Source organism: Belonocnema kinseyi, chromosome 10 (assembly GCF_010883055.1).
Source record: "Belonocnema kinseyi isolate 2016_QV_RU_SX_M_011 chromosome 10, B_treatae_v1, whole genome shotgun sequence".
Taxonomy (NCBI): Eukaryota; Metazoa; Arthropoda; class Insecta; order Hymenoptera; family Cynipidae; genus Belonocnema; species Belonocnema kinseyi.
In genome coordinates this window covers 1,665,157-1,686,367 of record NC_046666.1, presented here as the reverse complement: position 1 = coordinate 1,686,367, position 21,211 = coordinate 1,665,157, and positions in this window count along the sequence as shown.

Here is a 21,211-nt window from a genome sequence, read left to right as displayed (position 1 = left end):
TGAATTTTGAGTTAAAATTATTAATTCTCAATAAAAAAACAACGTATTTTATACTAAAAACAAAAGATAATTTTTCTACAAAAAATACTTACCTTTAACAAAATAATTACATTTTTAACCAAAAAGTTAAATTTTCCATCAAGAAGATTAATTTTCACAAAAAAGAAATACGCCTTTTCAAGTAAATAGTTGAATGTTTAAACTCAAAGGGACCATTCTTTAACGAAAAACTGAATTCTACTCATTCCGAAAAATTAGGAGAGCTGGAAAAGGGGATGGGCTAATCGTCCTAAAAATTCGAGACTAGCCAAATTTATCATACATCGTTTACTACTCATCCCAAATTTAGGAATGATGAGAGGACAATTCGTAATTTTTAATAAAAATTTACGAATTTTATTATTTTTAAACTTAAATATTCAAGCTAAAATCACGAATTTTCTACAAACTTCATGAACTTTAACAAAATACATCAATTGTCAACTAAATAGCTATATTTTAACTAAGAGGAATAATTTTGCAATACTAAATAAGAGTTTCGATTAAAAAATATGATTTTTCAACCAAATACATATTTAAATTTTCAGCTCAAAATGATATATTTTTAACCGTCAGTGGAATAGCTAAATTTTCAATTCAAAAAATTAACTTTTCAATGAAGAAATGAATTTTTAACTAAAATGATGAATCTTGAAATAAAAAAATTAAATCAAAACAAATTCATTAATTTTTTGACCAGTTAGCTGAATTCTTTAGCAAATTTTTTATCCAAAATAAGAGTTTTCCACCGCGTAGGTAAATTTTTAACCCAAAAATGTAAATTTAAAAAAAATGCAACTAAAACAGATTAATTTAAAAGCAGAAAATTTTGCTTAAAAAAGGAAGCTAAAAACAATTGTTTAAATCAATTTTCATCATTTTCTGTTTTTTTATAAATAAAATTCCGCTTTTTCACGTAATTAAAAACTAATTATTTCGCTATGAATTCTACCTCTGAATCGATTAAATTTGATAATTTTTTAAAGGAATCTAATTAACAAATGCATTATTTGGCTATTTTGTAGCACTTAAATTTTTATCTTTTAAAATGATCAACTGTTAACAACAAATTTTTAAACTTTTTTGTGACACTTCGATAAAGATCCTTTGTTGTTCGAGTTATTAATAATTTAAACAACGTAGACGTACACAGAATATAACACAGAATTTTAACAAGTAATTCAGTTTTTTTTTTAAATCATCTATTTTTATCAATTGTGAGCAAGAAATTATTGCTAAATAAATTTTAATTTATTTCACATAAAAAAACTATTCTGATTAAAAAAATAATTAATTGAATGTGAAAAATTGTTTATTGCATTGTTACTAACAATAACAATATCGGATCCTGATCAAAATGTCTAAAAAAAAGTTAAAATTTTGTTAATAATAGCTGATTACATTTAAACAAAGTTTAAATGTTAAAAAATAACCAGAGAATGAATTTGTTGAATAATTTTATTTAAACAATTATTAAATGTTAACGATTTATAGTAAGAATTCGTTGCTAAATACTGGGTTGTTAATGTTGCAAAATAAGGGATTTTTATTTAGAAATACATAACATGATGAAAATTGTTAGAATCAATTGTTATTAACAATAATAATTATTTATTGTCACCGAAATGTCCTTAAAATGCAGAATTTATTTTTTGGTAATATATTTCAATGAAAAAATTTAATTTGTATATTCAGAAAAAGCTAAATAGTGCATTTGATAATTAATTTGTTTAACAAATTTTCAAGTTTTATTGGATGACTAAATATGATATTTAAGTCTCAATGTCACGTTACAAATGATCAATTTTGTAGAAAAATTTTTTTATTCCATGATAAGTATTTGTCGTGGATAATTGTTTATTTGTTTATAAAGTAACAAATTATTTATTAACTTTCATTAATTCAACTAAAAAACTATTTTTTACCATAAATTATTCACATATAGTAAAAACCAAGTCATGAATCGCCGCTAATCTCTGAGAAACCTTTTTTATTCACTTACTTGTTTATAACAAATTCAATAAACTTTTAAAAACTGACTTTGCTATAATATATATTTTTTGGATAGTTACTTTATGTTTTCTAGTTATTTCTATATTGATGTAAGTAATTACAAAAAACGGTAGGCTTCAAATGTGAAAAAATTTTTGAAAAGTGTTTTAATGAAATACAAATAAAATCATTGAAATTTTTCTTAAATATTTTTAAATTTCAACTGCTGCATAAAAATTATAACTTTGAGGTAGCAAGTACCTAAAATTTTAATATAGACTAGCTTTCGAAAAACTTTAATAAGAAAAATGATTTTTTGTATACAAATAAATATTCATTGACACCATTTGTTTATACTATTTGTTATTAACAATAAAAATAGTTAAATTTTTGTCGAAATTTTTTATAAGAATATCAGGGATGAGGTCAAGGTAAAACAGTTAGAATAAAAAAAATATTTCTTCGAAAAAACATGTACAGCTGCGTAATTATTTAATTAATTGTTTATAACACTTTTTTATTTCATTGTTAGCTAAAAATAATGATTGCAAATCAGTATTAACGTGCTTCCGACACAATTTATTGTAAGAAACCAACGTTTTCACAAATAGACGTTCCTGGAGGAATTGTTTAACATCTTTGTTATAAACAATTCAATATATTTGTAAAAAAATAGTTAATTATATTCCCTGTTAGTAATCATAAATCTATTACAAAATATAAGATATTTTATGTGAGAAATCATTGTTTTCAACATTTGCGAATTTTAATGAAGTATTTGTTTACTTAATTTGTTTATAAGATAGAACTTTTACAGCAAATTAATTATTTTTGCTTTTTAAAAACATGTTCATTAATTTTGATTAACAGTGAGTTTTGTCAAACAGTTCTCTTTTAGCTCAAAAGTAATATTTTATAATTTAATATTTTTTTCTCTAGAATGTTTAATATATTGTTGAATAAAAAATTCAGTTAAAAATTTTTTTAATTACTTTGAAAGTGCGCGGAGTAATAAGCGCGTGAATTTCTCCTCGCCTTCACTATATTGTTAATTAAAAATATACGCACAGGTCTGACAGAGTGTAGGCTTTCAGTATTTCATTAGAACGTCCTCCCAAACCCTCTCCCGATTGAAGGAAATTTATTCCAATTTTATCGCTAATGGTGTTAAACTCCACTCCTCTTCTTTTATTTATCTATTAAAGAGTAATTAATCAGATATTTGTATGTTAATTAAAAATTGAATTAATGAGAAAGTATGTTAATTAAAAATGATTTTTTAAATTGTGTACTATATAAATTAGCAGGAAAATTTTTTTTCTTCTCCACTTTCCTGCTTAATTTTCATATCTTTAAAATTATTTCTGTCAAATCAGGCAACAATAATGGCTATAATTTGATTCTCTGAAAGGTCATGGTGCTTAAATAGAGCGTCTATTTGAACGTTTTAAGCCAGAAAAAAATGCCTCCAGCAGAAATGCTAATTTGCCTGGACATGATCAAAGTGAAAAAAAATATTAAAAGCTACTTTAAGAGATTAAGAAATCTGGTTTTAATCATCTGTTATATAGAATGTATTTTTATACAAATAAACCTACTAACTGTCCTTTTGTTCAATATTTCTTGCAGATTAACCTGATCATAGAGACTGAAAGATTAATGAGAAGTGCTGCTAAAAAGTAGATGTACAGTCAAGTTAAAAATGACTTAGTCTTTAACTTGATTTATAAAATGGACAAAAATGCGCATTGATTAATTAATTTCCTTCTTATACTTTTCCTCCTATACTCCCTCCAAATTTCTCCACTTCCCATTTCCCCCTACTTTCCCACCCCACAATTCAACCTTTCCTTTCCCTCTTTTTTCCAACTTCCTTCTCATCCAGTTCCCGCTCTCAGCTCTTACCCTACTTTCCCCTAAATCTCTCCTCACTTCACTTACCCCCTTTTTAACCTCCCTTCCCTTATTAACCTACTCTCACGCCCTCTAATTTTCTCATTTCCTAATTTTCCTCATTTCCCACATTTCCTCTTACTTCGCCTCCCCCAATTTATCATCGCTCCTCCTGCTTATATCCCTTCATTTCTCCTACTACCCCTTCTTTTATTTTCCCTCACCTCCCCAACCCTTATTTCACCTCACTTTAGGTATTATTTCTAATTTGTATTCAATTTTAATTCACGAAATCTCATTCTATTCCTTGAATTGAATTCTCCTTTTTCATGTTTATTGTTTTCTTTATTTCCCATTGTCTTACTCTAGTTACCCAACCCCTTATTTCTCCTCATCTTACTCGATTTTCCCTTAATTCCTCTACTTTTACCTCCCCTTATTTTCTCCCCTTACTTCCTTCCCTTTTTTCCTCTAAGCCTTTCTCCTCATTTTCCCTTACTTCACCTCTCCTCATTTCCCATAATCTCCAGCCCTCGCTTTCCCTCCCCCGCTCACTTTACCACTATTCTCACTTCCCTTATTCTCCCTGAGTTCTCCTCACATTCCAACCCATCATTTCCTCTCACTTCCGCCAGTTCATCTCTTATCAGTTTCCCTTGCTTCCTCTACTTTCCATCCTATAATTTTCCCTCACTTTCTCTTTGTTCGACTTTTTTAAAAAAAGCAACTACTTTCTTCTTGATTAAAAAATTTCCGGTACAGCTATTAATAGTACAAAAAAATATGAACAATTTATCTCCATGCATTTTTTCGTTATCAAAAAAATTACTAGAGTTTTAGCAGTTTCTAAATCTAAAAAAGCAAAAGAAAATGAACATTTCAAGTCAAACAATGCACGATATGAGAAAAAGTCAAGACGGCAAAAACGTTACCTTTTGAAGGCCCTATAAGATTGTCATAACAAATTTTGGAACTTTTTAAAAAAATCAAAATTTATGTGAAAACCAACTTTTCCTAAATAATTTAAATAAAAATATTATGCAATTTATATGGAAGTGCTGAACATAATGTAGAAAAGTTAACACTTTAGAAAAAATTGAGTTAAAATACGAGATACGTGATGAGAATTTATTCTTTAAAGCCGAAGGAGATTTAACAAAAGAGAATTAACAATCAAGAAATTACACTTGTCGATGCTTTGACCTTTTATTTTAAAAGTTTTGTGCGCAAATGTGGGAGAAATACAAAACCGAGCATTGGTCTTTTTAGATAAAAAAAATCATTCTTATGAATAACAAATTTCTCTTTTATTGTAGAAAAGTATTTTTTGTTTTTTAAAAATTGATCTTTCTTGGCTGAGGATTAATTCTTTTTCGAAAATTAAACTGTCTTTTGAAAAATGCTTTCTTTTGGTATAAAAATTGTACTATTAGATTAAAAATCCCTCTATTTAGTTGACAATTTTTTTCTTCATATTTAAAGTGCAACTATTTGGTTAAAAATTCTTTTTTTTTAGAAAACTATCTATTTGCTGAAAATTAACTTTTCAGTTTGATTATTTAACTGTTGGAAAAACCCCGTTTTTTGGCTCGAAAATTCAACTATGTGGATAAATTTTACGCATTTTCCTTTGAAAATTCTACCATTTAATTAAAAATTCATCTTTGTATATCAAAAATTTTAATCTTTGGAAAAAAATCAATTTCTCTGTAAAAATCTTTCTATCTATACAGAATTATTCTTAAACAACTAAGACACAATGAGTTTTTTTAATAGTTAAATTTTCATCCAGATATTAATTTTCTACTAAAAAAAAAAATCTTCAAGCAAACTAATTTTTTTTCATTATGGAATTTTCGACGAGTAGATTAATTTTTAACCAAAAGATATAAGTTCTCAGCGAAACATATATTAGTTGATATTTCAAACAAAGCAGATTTTTATTTTAAATAAACAATAGTTGAAGTCAACCACAAAAAGAAACAAATTTTCAGTAAAATATTTGAATTTAAACTAGAAAATATAAATTTACAAAAAATAGAATAGTTGAATTTTCAGCCACAAAATTTGTTTTCAACAGCAATAAATATATTTTTCACCTAAAAGGCACAATCTAGTATTAAATAGTTGAATTTTCAGTTAAAAAATTATTTTTGAATAAAAAAAACTAGTAGTACGATTTCATCGAAAAAGAAACATTTTAATTTCTAATGAACAAAAAATAATTTTAAACAACCATTTTCAGCTAAAATCAAGAATTTTTAACCAGCAAAATGAATTTTTAACTAAGTATTCCAACTTTCAACCGATTAGTTGAATTTACGAATAAAAATGATCCATTTTCAACTAAAAATTAAATTTTTAGTTGAAAAACAAATTTGTAACAAAAAATAACCGAATTTTTAACATCTTCTTCATTCTGCAATCAACGAAGTGAATTTTTTACCAAATCAGTTTAGTTTTCAAATAAAAAAGACAAATTTGAAAAAAATTGAATTTTTATGTAACCAAAAAAATCTCTTTTTGAAAAAAATTCTTCAATTTCTTACAAACCAGATAAATTTTCAACCAAAAACCTGAATTTTTAATAAAGAAAGTTAATTTTTTATCGAAAAAGTACATAAATTTTAAACTAAACACATGATCAATTTTCTTACAGGAAACGAAATAATTAAATTTTGAGTTAAGTAAGTTAATTTAATGAAAAAAATTTTTACCAATAGTTCAAACAAATTTAGATAGGAATGGTGTTGTTGAAATTTTTTGTTTTTAAATATAAATGAGACAGTAACAAAATGAAACATTTTTTATAATAGTTTTGATACTACGTTGCTTGAAATTGTGTCCTTTCTTTTTTCCTTGCAGGAACAATTCTTAATGCGCTGAGAGTGCTACTCCACAGGGGAACTCAGAACACTCTTGACCTCCTGCAAGCTTCGAAGAAAAACCATTTTCATTCAAATTGATCAAAACTCAAGCTGTTAAAATCTAAAAATAAAGATTCACTTTTAATGTTTCTTAAAAATTGAACATTAAAAATTACAGTTAAAGTGTAAATATAAATATATTCAATTTTTTAAATTACATATAAATGATTAAAGTCGTTCTAAAATTCGAGATGTTATCGTAAATTCTCTTTCCTTTATACTAAAGCAATGTTGATGGGTTCTGGCACCCTCATTAGATTAAGATTGGTGCTTAATGAAATCAGTCAAGTGCTTCAGAACAAGGGTCGTGATTGTTAATTCCAACAGCCTGAATGCCTCCAGCTTTCGAGAAACGCTTCCTCGCTCCATTGTATATGCATTATACCTATAGACGGAAAACGAATTAAGCCTTTTGCAGGCGACTATTGACACTTTTTCACACTTTTTCACGCTTTTTTACACTTTTTTACACTTTTTCACACTTTTTCACACTTCTTCACACTTTTTCACACTTTTTCACACTATTTGAAACTTTTTTTAATGCTACATTTTGTTCCTGTCCTCTTCTCACTCCCCTCTTCTCACTCTCCAACTTTCCTACTTCAGCCATTACGTCCCCTCCCTTACTCGCCCGGACTACCCTAATAACCTTCTCTTCACTTCACTTACTGGCCTCCTTCACATTCAATCATTTTTTCCACTTCCTCTCAATTATACTACTTCCCCTCACTTCCTCTACTGACCCTCACTTCATCACCCTCAGTTCCTCTACTCTTCCCTTTATTTATTTCCTTTCCTTCTCCGCTCATTCTTCCTTATTTCCCCTCCCTCCCTTTCCATACTTCCGCCTTATTTGAGCTCACCAGCTCTACTTCCAATCCATCACTCTTCGTTCCCCGTTCACGCACATAACACTACATACTATCCCTTCACTTTCATCTAAAGCCTCCTTTACTTCGAATACTCTTTCACTTTTTCTACTAACCCTGAACTTATTTTACCTCAGTTCCTCTACTTTCTTCTCTGCTCATTATTCCTCACTTTCCCTATCCTCATTTTCCGTAATTCCCCTCGACTTATTTTCCCTACTTTTCATTTATTTGAACTTACCCCCTCTACTCTTCAACTCTCGTTTTCAATCGCTGCCCTACTTCCCTTTCTCAGCCATCACTTTTCCTCCCTCGATTCCCCTACTTCCCCTACATCTTTTGAATTTTCTGAACTATTGTAAATGAAAACTTGTAAATAAAGAATTTTAATAAAAAATTGTATATCTAAAAGAGAAATCTACATTGTAAATTATTCTTTAATAATAAAAGAAAACACTCTGTTCTTCATTTTTTTACAACAAATTTTGAAAATGAGGAAAGAATTCTATTCAGAACTCGTTGACCATATTGAATCTGTTTCAATTTCTATCCGAAATGGTTGGCTAAGGAACTTGAATTTCATTTTAAGATATTAAATGATTGTGCTAAAGGAATATCCAATGTCAATTTTTTCATAAGTTATCGTGTTAAAAAACTCAGACAGACCGACAGACAGAAACATTCGTAAAAACCTGTTTTCGGATTTAGGGTTTTTTTTTATTTAATCTTGAAAATAGCATTAAAAACATAAAAAATCAGATTTTTTCTAAATCCACACACGAAACGAAAAAGATATTAAAACACAAAAAGTTGTGATGAGAATGTGGCCAGACAGCGGGCAGATTTGTTTTTCGCATGCAAATGCACAATTTCTGTCTACTTATCTTTTCATATGTTTTGCATAGTTTGACCGCAAAATGTAATTTTTGATTTTAAAATATTTTTTCATGTTGTCAAAATTTGAATTTTTGATTTTTCATAAAAATTCAAAAAGTTGTTATACTAATATTGTAGGGAATTTAAAAAACATTTTTCTTTTCCTCACTTTTATTCAGATCTTGCGTTATTTGACTTAAAATATTCATTTTCGTGTTTTTTTTTTTGGCATTTTGTAAATTCTATAAATCTGGTAAATTTTGTTTCTATCAAAAAAGTCGTCAAGATAAGTTGTTTATCTGTTTAAATACAATGAATATCCGTACAGAAAAATTTTTAATTTAAAAAAAAAGTGGTCTCAAAAATATTCAAAATGTGCTCACCTTTTGAAATTTTATCAAAAGTGGCTGGCTAACGAACTTGACTCTCATTTTGAGATATTAAATAAGTCTAACAAAGGAAAATCTAATCTGTCAATTCTTTCGAAAGTTATCGTGCTAACAAACTTAAAAAACCATCCACGAACAGACAGACAGACCGACAGACATAAACATTCGTAAAAACCTGTTTTTTGTATTCAGGGGGGCTCAAAACCGGGACATTTGACAAAAACTGGGGGGGAGGTCAAATTTTACACAAATCTAAAACATTCTCTGATGAGAATGTAATAAATTTAAAAAGTATATAAGGAAACTCAAACATATTTTGGAACTTAAAAAAAGTTTTTAAATGTGGAAAAACTATCGAAAATTAAATTATTTTTTATTTTACAGAATTGAAGAAAATTAAAGTCATTAAAAAACGAGAATTTTTTTTAAAAGATTTTGAAAAATTGTAATTTTTTAATATTTCCAAAAGTATATTTGCAGCTTTTAAAGAATTTTGGAAGGTTCCAAGAAAAAAAAATTCCTAAGAATCCTGAGAAAATTAAAAACGATTTTTCATTTAAAAAGAAATAATTTCTAAAGAAAATTGCAAAAAGATTTGAAAGATATTTAAAAGGGCAATTTTTTAAATTTTGAATCATTAGTTTAAATTTTAGGAATAAATCAAGTAAGTTTGTAAGGAGTTTGAAAATGTATCTCTTTGGGTAGAAATTTAATATTTTATGGTTAAAAATTCAGGAGTGCAGGAAAATGTCAAAAACAAAATGGCGGACTAACTTTGGAAAAACTGACGTTACGTTCGTGAAAAGTAGTCGTCAGCAGGCTTTCGGGTCAGGGGATTCGAAATTGAGGTCAAAATGGTCAAAAAAAATGTTCAAAAATTTTTCAACCAAATTTGAAAAAAGGTGAAAACTATAGCAGAAAACAGCACCTGTTATTTTGATTTACTAATTGTTACACCTTTACGGACATACATTGTCGTGCAAAAGTTTTAGGTCACCTCTTTTTTTATGACTGAATAAATTCTCTTAAATTTACTTATGCCATGGCTGATAAAAATTTATCTTTAAAAGGTAGATTTTTTTATGAAATTCTGTATAATATAAGCACAGGTTGAAGCCAATTTGTCTAGTTTTTAAGTAGATATTGCAAAAATACTGTAAATTTTAGTGTTTTCTTATTTTTTGAATAACTTCCAAAATAGTCAACATTTTTCCATTTTCTTGGGCTCATTTTGAAGCTTTTTTTAACGAATTACAACAAATTATGAGTATAAAATGTAAAAAAAAAATTTTTTGAATTGCAAGAACTTGAAGTTGTAACAAAAAATTTGGAAAAATTGCAATATTATTTTTGGTAACATACATATTTTTGTAAAATATATGAAACATATAATTATGAAGTTTCTATGTAATTTTAATAAAAATATATAATTATTTAACTTTAATTCTGATTTGCCTACGAATAAGATTTTTTCAAATTTCTCCACCTTTTTATTACAATTCCGAGTTCTTGCAATTCGAAAATAAATTTTTTACAATTAATACTCGTAAGTTTTTGAGAACACAATGAAAAAATAGCTTCGAAATGAGCCCAAGAACATTGAAAAATGTTGATTATTTCGGAAGTTAATAAAAATTAAAGAATACATGAAAATTTACACTATTTTTGAAATTTCTATTTCAAAACTAGACAAATTGTCTTCACGCTAGGTTTATTTTATACAGAATTTCGAAAACAAACAACCTTTTAGAGAGAATTTTTTTTAGCTTTGGTATAATTAAAATTAAGAGATTTTATTTAGTCATAAAAAGAGGTGGCCTAAAACTTTTTTTGGCAGTGTACGACACCTGCAAGTTTCACGGATGATCAAGAATTTCTTAGGTACTGCACATGCTTGATCTTTTAGTAATAAAAGCAAAAATACCTTGTTTACGTAATACCGCATTTAAACTTATGTGAAAAAAATTTTTTTGTGGGTTTTGGCCAACTTTTAGGGCGTTTCAGACCACGTTGGGTCGGGAGAAAATATAAAATAGCATGAGTAAATATGAAAAAGGTTGGAAAAATAGAAAAGGGCTTGTGAAAATATGAAGTAGCGTGGGAAATTGTGAAAAAGCCAGGGAAAATAGGAAGGGGCGTAGAAAAATATAAAAAAGCGTGGGGAAACGTGAAATAACGTCGTAAAATATAAAAAAGCGTGTGCGTGGAAAAATCTGAAAAAGCGCGAGAAAATAGGAAGAGGAATTCTAAAATATGCAATATCGTTAGAGAAAAGAAAGGGGCGTGGAAAAAATATTAAAAACCGTGGGAAATTTCAAATAACTTCGTAAATTATTAAAAAGCGTGTGCGTGGAAAAATCTGGAAAAGCGTGGGAAAACAGGAAAGGGCGTTCAAAAATATTCAATATCGTGAGAGACAAAGAAGGGGCGTGGGAAAATATAAAAAAGCGTGCTAAAATTTGAAATAACGCCGTGAAATATTAAAAAGCGTGGGCATGGAAACACCTGAAAAGTGTAAGAAAATAGGAAGAGGCGTTCTGAAATATTCAATATTCTAAGAGAAAAGGAAGGGGCGTGGGAAAGTATGAAACAGAGTATGGAAAATAGAAAAGGCATCGGAAATTAGGAAGAGGCGCGCTATAATATGCAATATCGTGACAGTATAGGAGGGTGAAAAATTATGCAAGAGCGGGGGAAACATGAAATAACGTCGTAAAATATAAAAAAGCGTGTGCGTGGAAAAATCTGAAAAAGCGCGAGAAAATAGGAAGAGGAATTCTAAAATATGCAATATCGTTAGAGAAAATAAAGGGGCGTGGAAAAATATAAAAAAGCGTGGGGAAATGTGAAATAACGTCGTGCAATATTAAAAAGCGTGTGCATGGAAAAATCCGAAATGTGCGGGAAAATAGGAAATTCTAAAATATCCAATATCGTTAGAGAAAAGAAAGGCGCATGGAAAAAATATAAAAACGCGTGGGCAAATGTCAAATAACTTCGTAAATCATTAAAAAGCGTGTGCGTGGAAAAATCTGGAAAAGCGTGGGAAAACAGGAAAGGGCGTTCTGAAATATTCAATAATCTAAGAGAAAAGGAAGGGGCGTGGGAAAATATGAAACAGAGTATGGAAAATAGGAAAGGCATCGGAAATTAGGAAGAGGCGCGCTATAATATGCAATATCGTGAAAAATTATGCAAGAGCGGGGGAAACGTGAAATAACGTCATAAAATATAAAAAAGCGTGTGCGTGGAAAAATCTGAAAAAGCGCGAGAAAATAGGAAGACGAATTCTAAAATATGCAATATCGTTAGAGAAAAGAAAGGGGCGTGGAAAAATATAAAAAAGCGTGGGGAAATGTGAAATAACGTCGTACAATATTAAAAAGCGTGTGCATGGAAAAATCCGAAAAAGTGCAAGAAAATAGGAAGAGGTATTCTGAAATATCCAATACCGTTAGAGAAAAGAAAGGGGCGTGGAAAAAATATAAAAAAGCGTGGGGAAATGTCAAATAACTTCGTAAATTATTAAAAAGCGTGTGCGTGGAAAAATATGGAAAAGCGTGGGAAAACAGGAAAGGGAGTTCTGAAATATTCAATATTCTAAGAGAAAAGGAACGGGCGTGGGAAAATATGAAACAGAGTATGGAAAATAGAAAAGGCATCGGAAATTAGGAAGAGGCGCGCTATAATATGGAATATCGTGAAAGTATAGGAGCGTGAAAAATTATGCAAGAGCGGGGGAAACGTGAAATAACGTCGTAAAATATAAAAAAGCGTGTGTGTGGAAAAATCTTTAAAAGCGCGAGAAAATAGGAAGAGGAATTCTAAAATATGCAATATCGTTAGAGAAAAGAAAGGGGCGTGGAAAAATATAAAAAAGCGTGGGGAAATGTGAAATAACGTCATAAAATATTAAAAAGCGTGTGCGTGGAAAAATCTGAAAAAGCGCGAGAAAATAGGAAGAGGAATTCTAAAATATGCAATATCGTTAGAGAAAAGAAAGGGGCGTGGAAAAATATAAAAAAGCGTGGGGAAATGTCAAATAACTTTGTAAATTATTAAAAAGCGTGTGCGTGTAAAAACAGGAAAGGGCGTTCTAACATATTTAATATCGTGAGAGAAAAGGAAGAGGTGTGGGAAAATATAGAAAAGCGTGCTAAAATTTGAAATAACGCCGTGAAATATTAAAAATCATGGGCATGGAAACACTTGAAAAGCGTAAGAAAATAGGAAGAGGCGTTCTGAAATATTCAATATTGTAAGAGAGAAGGAAGGAGCGTGGGAAAATATGAAACACAGTATGGAAAATAGAAAAGGCATCGGAAATTAGGAAGAGGCGCGCTATAATATGCAATATCGTGAAAGCATAGGAGCGTGGAAAATTATGAAAGAGCGGGGGAAACGTAAAATAACGTCGTAAAATATAAAACATCGTGTGCGTGGAAAAATCTGAAAAAACGCGGGAAAATAGGAAGAGGCATTCTAAAATATCCATTATCATTAGAGAAAAGAAAGGGGCGTGGAAAAATATAAAAAAGCGTGGGGAAATGTGAAATAACGTCGTAAAATATAAAAAAGCGTGTGCGTGACAAAAATCAGAAAAAGCGTGAGAAAACCGGAAGAGGCGTTCTAAAATATTGAATATCGTGAGAGAAAAGGAAAGACCGTGGTAAAATATAAAAAAGCGTGCTAAAATTTGAAATAACGCCGTGAAATATGAAAAAGCGTGGACGTGGAAAACCCTGAAAAAGCGTAAGGAAATAGGAAGAGGCGTTCTAAAATATTCAATGCCGTAAGAAATAAGAAAGAGTCGTGGGAAAATATGAAACAGAGTATGGAATATAGAAAAGGCATCGGAAATTAAAAAGAGGCGGCTATAATATGCAATATCGTAAAAAGTATAGGGGTATGGAAAGTTATGAAAGAGCGGGGGAAATGTGAAAGAACGTCGTAAAATATGAAAAAGCGTGTGCGTGGAAAAATCCTAAAAAGCGCGGGAAAATAGGAAGAGGCATTCTAAAATATCCAATATCGTTAGAGAAAAGAAAGGGGCGTGGAAAAATATAAAAAAGCGTGGGAAAATGTGAAATAACGTCATAAAATATTAAAAAGCGTGTGCGTGGAAAAATCTGAAAAAGCGTGGGAAAATAGGAAGAGGCATTCTAAAATATTCAACATCGTGAGAGAAAACGAAGGGGCGTGGGAAAATATAAAAAAGCGTGCTGAAATTTTAAATAACGCTTAAAATATGAGAAAGCGTGGGCGTGGAAAAACCTGAAAAAGTGTAAGAAAATAGGAAGAGGCGTTCTAAAATATTCAATATTGTAAGAGAAAAGGTAGGGGCGTTGGAAAATATGAAACAGAGTATGGAAAATAGAAAAGGAATCGGAAATTAGGAAGAGGCGCGCTGTAATATGCAATATCGTGAAAGTATAGGGGCGTGGAAAAATATGAAAGCGCGGAGGAATTGTGAAAAAACGTCGAAACAAAATATAAAAAAGCGTGTGCGTGGAAAAATCTAAAAAATCGCGGGAAAATTCGAAGAGACATTCTCAAAAATCCAGTATCGTGAGAGAAAAAGAAGGGTCGTGGGAAATATAAGAAAGCGTGCGGGAATACGAAGGAAAATTTCAAAGAACTTTAAAAAGGTTTCCAGAATATTAATTACATCAAAAATATTTTAAAAGATTCCAACCGATTTTTTAGATCTTTAGTAAATTAATAAAATAGAATGAAATTTTCGGGGATTTCTAAGGTTTTCAGAGACCTTAGGCCTTGCCAGAGATTTTTCAATATTTAAATATTTTTGTATTATTAGGGTATGTCTGCTGAATTCCAAGGATCTTAAAGATCCCAAAGGATTTAGAAAAATTGACAAATTTTCCAGAAATTTTAAAAGGATCTCAACAGATTTTAGAGGTTCTTAAATTATTTCAAAGCCTTTAGGGTATTTAAGGATGTACACTACGTACAGTCAATTTCAAAAGTTGCCTATATTTAAAATGATTTATAGAATCGACAAGAAAGATCTATTATTAATTTCTGTCAACCTTGATGAAGGGTTCTAAGCACACTTCAGAAAAAAATAATTCGTTTAAGAATTGTTTATTTAACAATAGTTATTTAAAGATTTAGTTTTTCCTTTCTCTTTAGGGAAAAGTTACCATTTTTATTCAATCCTAATGATCAAGGCCTCATTTTACTCTTTGGAGGATTCCCTAAAATTCCATTTGGTTGGTGTTAATTAAAATTTAAACTATGATTGTTTATAACAATAAGAACTGTATAGAATTATTTTTTTCTGAAGTCTCCTTGGAAGCCTCTATTAAGATTTACAGAAATTAATGATAATTCTGTTTTTGTTGATTTTATAAATCGTTTAAAATTTGGGAACTTTTAAGATTGATTGTACGTAGTGTACATCCTTAAAACTGTTATTACACAATTGGACTTTCATTTTTTTTAATGAGTGCCACAACTGAGACTATTTTGAATTTCTCAAATGAATCCGAGCTCTGCTTTTTAAGAAAGAAAAAATTCATCACCTGGAAAAAGAAAAACGTCAATAGCAGATAAGAATGGAAAAATATAGCTCCTCTTTTAGCATAAGAGGCCATCAAATATTATGTAACATCGCCTGAAAGCGTCACCAAGGCGAGTATATGGACGTGATAGGAAATTCGATTTATTCTCGACTTAAGATACATTCCTGAGAAAGAGGGTTTCTCTTCTCTAAACGATGTAAGCACAACGGTTTTTCTGAAGACATGATAAGAAAGAAAATAATAACAATATTAACATATTTATTATTTTTATCGCAATATCACGATATAAAATCATACATATGGAAAATTAAGGCATTTAGGAGTCTTATAAATGAAATTTCTTATTTTTCAATATTTCATAACAATAAAACATCAACATAACACAGAAAATTTTGAATTTTATATTTATAATCCCGGAAACAAATCAGACTAATAGAAAACATTCCAGTATATCCCGTGTAGAAATTTCCCCGGTTGGCCCTAATACAAGGTTTCTGGCCGGATCCCGGCCGGGTTACCCCTGGCTGGGTTTCATGGACAGGAACCGGAAGGGAGTCGGTCGGGCTACATTTTTCTCGAATCACGTAGTCTGGGGCTGGCCGGTTACTGGTCGGGCCAACCCTGGTTATATCCCATGGTCAAGAGCCGGCTGGGCACTGGTCAGGTTAATGTTTTTGTAGAATTTACAAATTTTTTAAGACCCGTGATACTATCAAAGACGTAATTATGGATGCTAGATGAATTATTATTTGAAATTATAATTTAAAGATTTATTAGATCAGTGAAACAAAAATAAGCTTTTTTAAATTCTTTAAAAAAAAACATTAAATTTTTTCGAATAATTAAACATTTTCAATTAAACTGTTATCGATTCTGCTATGTGCAACAACATAAATGATACAATTTTTATAAACTTCTCTATATTCAGACAATGCTTAGACTATACAATTTCAAATTTACCGCCATATATAGCGCCTGCTGTGCCTGTCGTCTGCATAGACACTCAGTAATTTTCAGTTTCGCACCTGGAACGAGAATGCTCCTTGCACTCACGTCGCGTCGTCGCTTCGAAGTTCGCAAATAAAATCGAGACTCGTAGTTAAAGTCAACCTTATTTCATTAATTAGTTTGAATTCCCCACTTAGTGCGCGAATAATTATTATTTTTAATTAAAGTATAGTCTTGTGTATACAGTTTTTACTTTTTTCCTTCCTAACCTTAAATCACCACGTGGCTTCCAAATTGCTATGAGATTCTATCATCAGGGAATAAAATTCTACTCCAATTTTTCTATATTATATCATTATAAAAAAATATAAGGAACTTCACTCTTATTAAACCTTCTTGTGCAATTTTGTTGCACATTTTTTTCAAGTTTATCTTGGTTTACAAAATGTGCTTTCAAATTTGCCTGCATTTAACATATATTGAGAAATTTTGAAACGATTTGAAAATAAATAAAACTTCTGAAGATTTCTTTTGTTTAATTTTGTAAGGTTTCAGGAAATGAAGAAAATTGTTTTAGGTTCCGAGCAATAATTAAAGTAAATTTTTTATTGCCAAAAATTAATTTCAGGAGATTATTTTAAAACATTTTAAAACATTAAAAAAGAATTCAAAAATTATCAAAATATCTAAAAAAGTTTAAAGGCATTTATTTTATTTTGCAGAATTTAAAAAAATCAGTAAAAAATTTGTATAATTTTTAAAGATTAGAAGGTCTAACAAGATTAAAAAGAAAAGAATTATTTTCCTAAAGTTTGTGTGAAAAGTTTGAATGATTTTTTATTTTGAAAAATGAACTTTAAATGAAAATTAAAGAAGACTTTTAAACACATTTAGTGATTTCCTAATTGTCGAAAAAGAGTGTTGAAGGTTTAAAAAGCAAAATGTTTCAATTCGCTATGATTATAAAGTGTAAAAAAATGTATATAATCGAATAAATTCGAGGAATATTTAATAGAATTAATGAAATTCAAAAATAATTTAAACTTTAGAAGAGTTTTAGAACGTAGGATAGCAAGAGATCAATAAAAATAAGTAATGAAATAAATTTTTAAAAATTCAAAAAGAAGATAAATCCCTATATGCTTAAAGATATGATTTTGTCTACTTAGAACATGTTTAATGCAATTTAAAAAAAAATTATTTTAAGTGCGTATAAAATTAGTTAAATTATTTCTAAAAATTGGAAACATTTAAGAATTTTAGTATTAAAATGCACTTAAAATTTCAGATTTTTGTATTTAATTTTGATAAGATATAATAGATATATTTGTAAAATAAATAAATTCTAAGAAATGTCGATAAACGAAGGACTTTCGTACTTTTTGTTTGCGAAAAAAATATTCCTCAATTCTCAAGTGTGAATAGTAGGGGAACTGACGTCAATTAAACATTCAAAATTAATTAAAGATTTTCATTTTTCTCGTCAGTGAAGGTGGTGTGGAAAGGAGTTTTATCAAAAAATGTGTGGGATTTTCTCAAGACAACTGTATGATTTTCGCATACTGAAAATTTAACTGTATAATTTTTAGTTCAAAATTTTTTTTATTTGAAAATTTAACAATTTTGTTGAAAATATGTTGTTTTATTTTTGCTTGAAAATTGACCTTTCTCAGTTAAAAATTAATCTTTTCTGGAAGAAAATTATTCTTCTTGTTAGAAATTCATCTATTTTTATTAAAAATTAATTTCTTTGGTTGAAAATGCATTTTTTGATCAAACTTCTTTTCTTTTGGTATAAAATGGTTGACAGTGAAACCATACAAAATTCTTAACAAATTGTTACAAGTTTTAGTTTTTTTTAATCGTTTCCAAATTTCTAAATATGTCCTAAACTTACTCAAATTGGAAAGCACATTTTTCTAACCAACATAAACTTTAAACTAAATTGTGCAACAAAATTGAGCCAAAAGGCTAGATAAGAATTAAGTTCTTGCTTTTTTTTTTCTAAAATTATATATAACATGGTAAAATTTCAAAAATTTTCTACACACTCTTTCACACCCCTTTCAAAATTTTTGTTAAACAATAATAAAAATTTGTGTTCTTTTTTTCAATTTTCCTTCTGAATTCATTCCATTTCATTGTTGGTAAAAAAAGTTGTTTTTTTAAATTGAAAATCCACCTATATGTTTAAAAATTTAACTATTCTGTTGTAAATTCGATTTTTTTAATTCAAGATATTTTTCAGTTGAAAATTCATTTTTTACATCGAAAATTAAACTATTTTGCAGAAAATTAAATTTTTTATCTGAAAATGTAATGATTCTATTTTTGGTTAAATACTTAGTTTCTAGTTTTAATATTTAATTTTAAAGTTGAAAATTCAACGATTTTGTCAAAGTTTTTTAAAATTATTTTTGTAGTTGTAAATTCATCTTTTTTTAATAGGAAATAATTGTTTTCGTTTAAAAATTGAATTTTTGGTTGATAATTCAACTGTTTTGTTGGAAATCTGATTTTTTTTTAGTTGAAAAAATATTTTCTTATACTGAAAATTAACCTAATTTGATGAAAACGTTTTGTTTGTAAGTTAATTTTTTTAAATGATAATGTAACCGCTTTTCGTTGAAAATTGATCTATTTTGTTAAAAATTCGTTTTTTTTTTGTTTATTTAAAATTGATTTATAAAATTTTGAATTTATGTTTTCTGTAGGAAAATATTGGTTTGAAAATTAAATTATTTGTTTGCAAATTCGATTTTCTGCTTGAAAATTAAAATATATTTTTGAAACTTTGATTTTTTGGGTGTGATAATTGTTTTTACCTGAAAATGTGACTATGCAATTTTTCCTTGAAACATTATTTTTCAGTTAAAATTCAACTATGTGATTGAAAATTCATGTATTTTATTGCAATTTAGTCTTTTTTGGAAGAAGTCTTTTTAAAAGTAAATTCGTTTCTTTGGTTGAAAATTGGACTATTTTGTTGTAGATTTGATTATTTTTTTATTCAAAACTATTATTTTAGTGCAAATTTAATTGTTCCATTTGTTGTTAAAAGTAAATCTATTTTATTAAAAATTAGTTTATTTTTTTGAAAATTCAATTTTTTATCTGAAAATTTAACAAATCCATTTTTGGTTTAATGCTTATTGTGTCAGTTTAAAATTCGTGTCTAAATATAAAAATTGAACAATATTGTTGACCTTCAATTTTATCTATTTTTGGTGATTATTGTAATGATAAAAAAGTTTCTAGCATAGTGATCTAAAAATAAAATTTCCTAACGTTTCTTATTTTGCAATCTTTGATAAAAAAAAAAATTAGATGACCAAGAAAATTTTATGATTTTAATGCAAATATACTAGGACCTCTAATGCTAGGACCTTTCATTTGAGCCACCTTTCTAGATGATTGATCTAACAGAAGAGATTCGACAATTTTCGTCTACAAAATAAAATTTCCTTACTTTTCTCTTCTGCAGTCTTTTACAAACGGAAACCAGTACGACATAGGTCTAAAACCCAAATTTCTTCATTTTTTTGTATTCTTCAACTTGTGCTAACTCAAAAACATCACTGTATCATAGGATCATCTGGATATCCATAAATTCAATTTGAGTTATAGTCTAAAAATGAAATCTCCTCATTTTTCTCATTCTTTAATCTTTGATAAAAAAAATCTAGACATAACATAAAATATTTCAAATTCACATCTAGATTTCAAGACCTTCATTCTGAGGCACCTTTGAAGAATATCAGAAAATTTTTTGGGCTTATAGCCGGACAAACTATCAAAATTCTAAGCCGAAGACAAACCCTAGAGGATTAAAGTAAGTCACGGGGGTTCTTTTAAAGTTGGAGCTTTGAAAACCCGATTTTCGAGAAAAACAGATCTAAAGTCCATCTAAGCTTCTAGTCTCTTCGGGAAAATAAGTACTGGGCATAAGACATAAGACTAATTACCAACTTTCATTTTTCAAACAGTACTTCTCTGTACAATATTATCTAACCACCACTGTTACTATTCCTCAACCAGAGCATGTTATTAAATTTTGGTACATGACGTACTTGTTCCTAGGATGGGTCCATAGCCCTATCGACATAAATAAATGACCTCTGTTCAAAAAAAGATTGACAAAGTCGGGCATTTCCTTGAGGAACCCTACATATGATGATAACATTATATTTACAAATTTTTAAAATACAATAATGCTAATAGGAATTAAGTAAACTATTTTGCACATCCGAAGAAGCAATATGTTGAACCTCATATATCAAATTTCATCTTCTAAAAATATTAAGATTTGGGGAATTGTCCATGTGTATCAGTTTATTCTGAAACAAACTGATCCGAACATGTAGCAGTCTTTGATTTCTTTATAATGATACAGATGAACGGATTTTTGTATCAATTCAATAACTTATCAGTAAAAATGATACCTTCAGATTTGCTGTGACTGGAGCTTTTAATTTTTCACAAAGGAACACGATATCTGTTGATGGTGGGCGCATGTTTAATGAAGCTGCATAATCTTTATTAAAGTTGGAAAAGCTTTTGGGTTTAATTTTGAGGCTTTGAGCTGAGGCGACATAAATAAATGAGTATAATCTAAACAGATAGAGCATACATCAAAGTAAGATTTCCCTTCGAAACCCCTAAGTCGACTCTTTTGACCTCTGTTCAAAAAAAGATTGACAAAGTCGGGCATTTCCTTGAGGAACCCTACATAT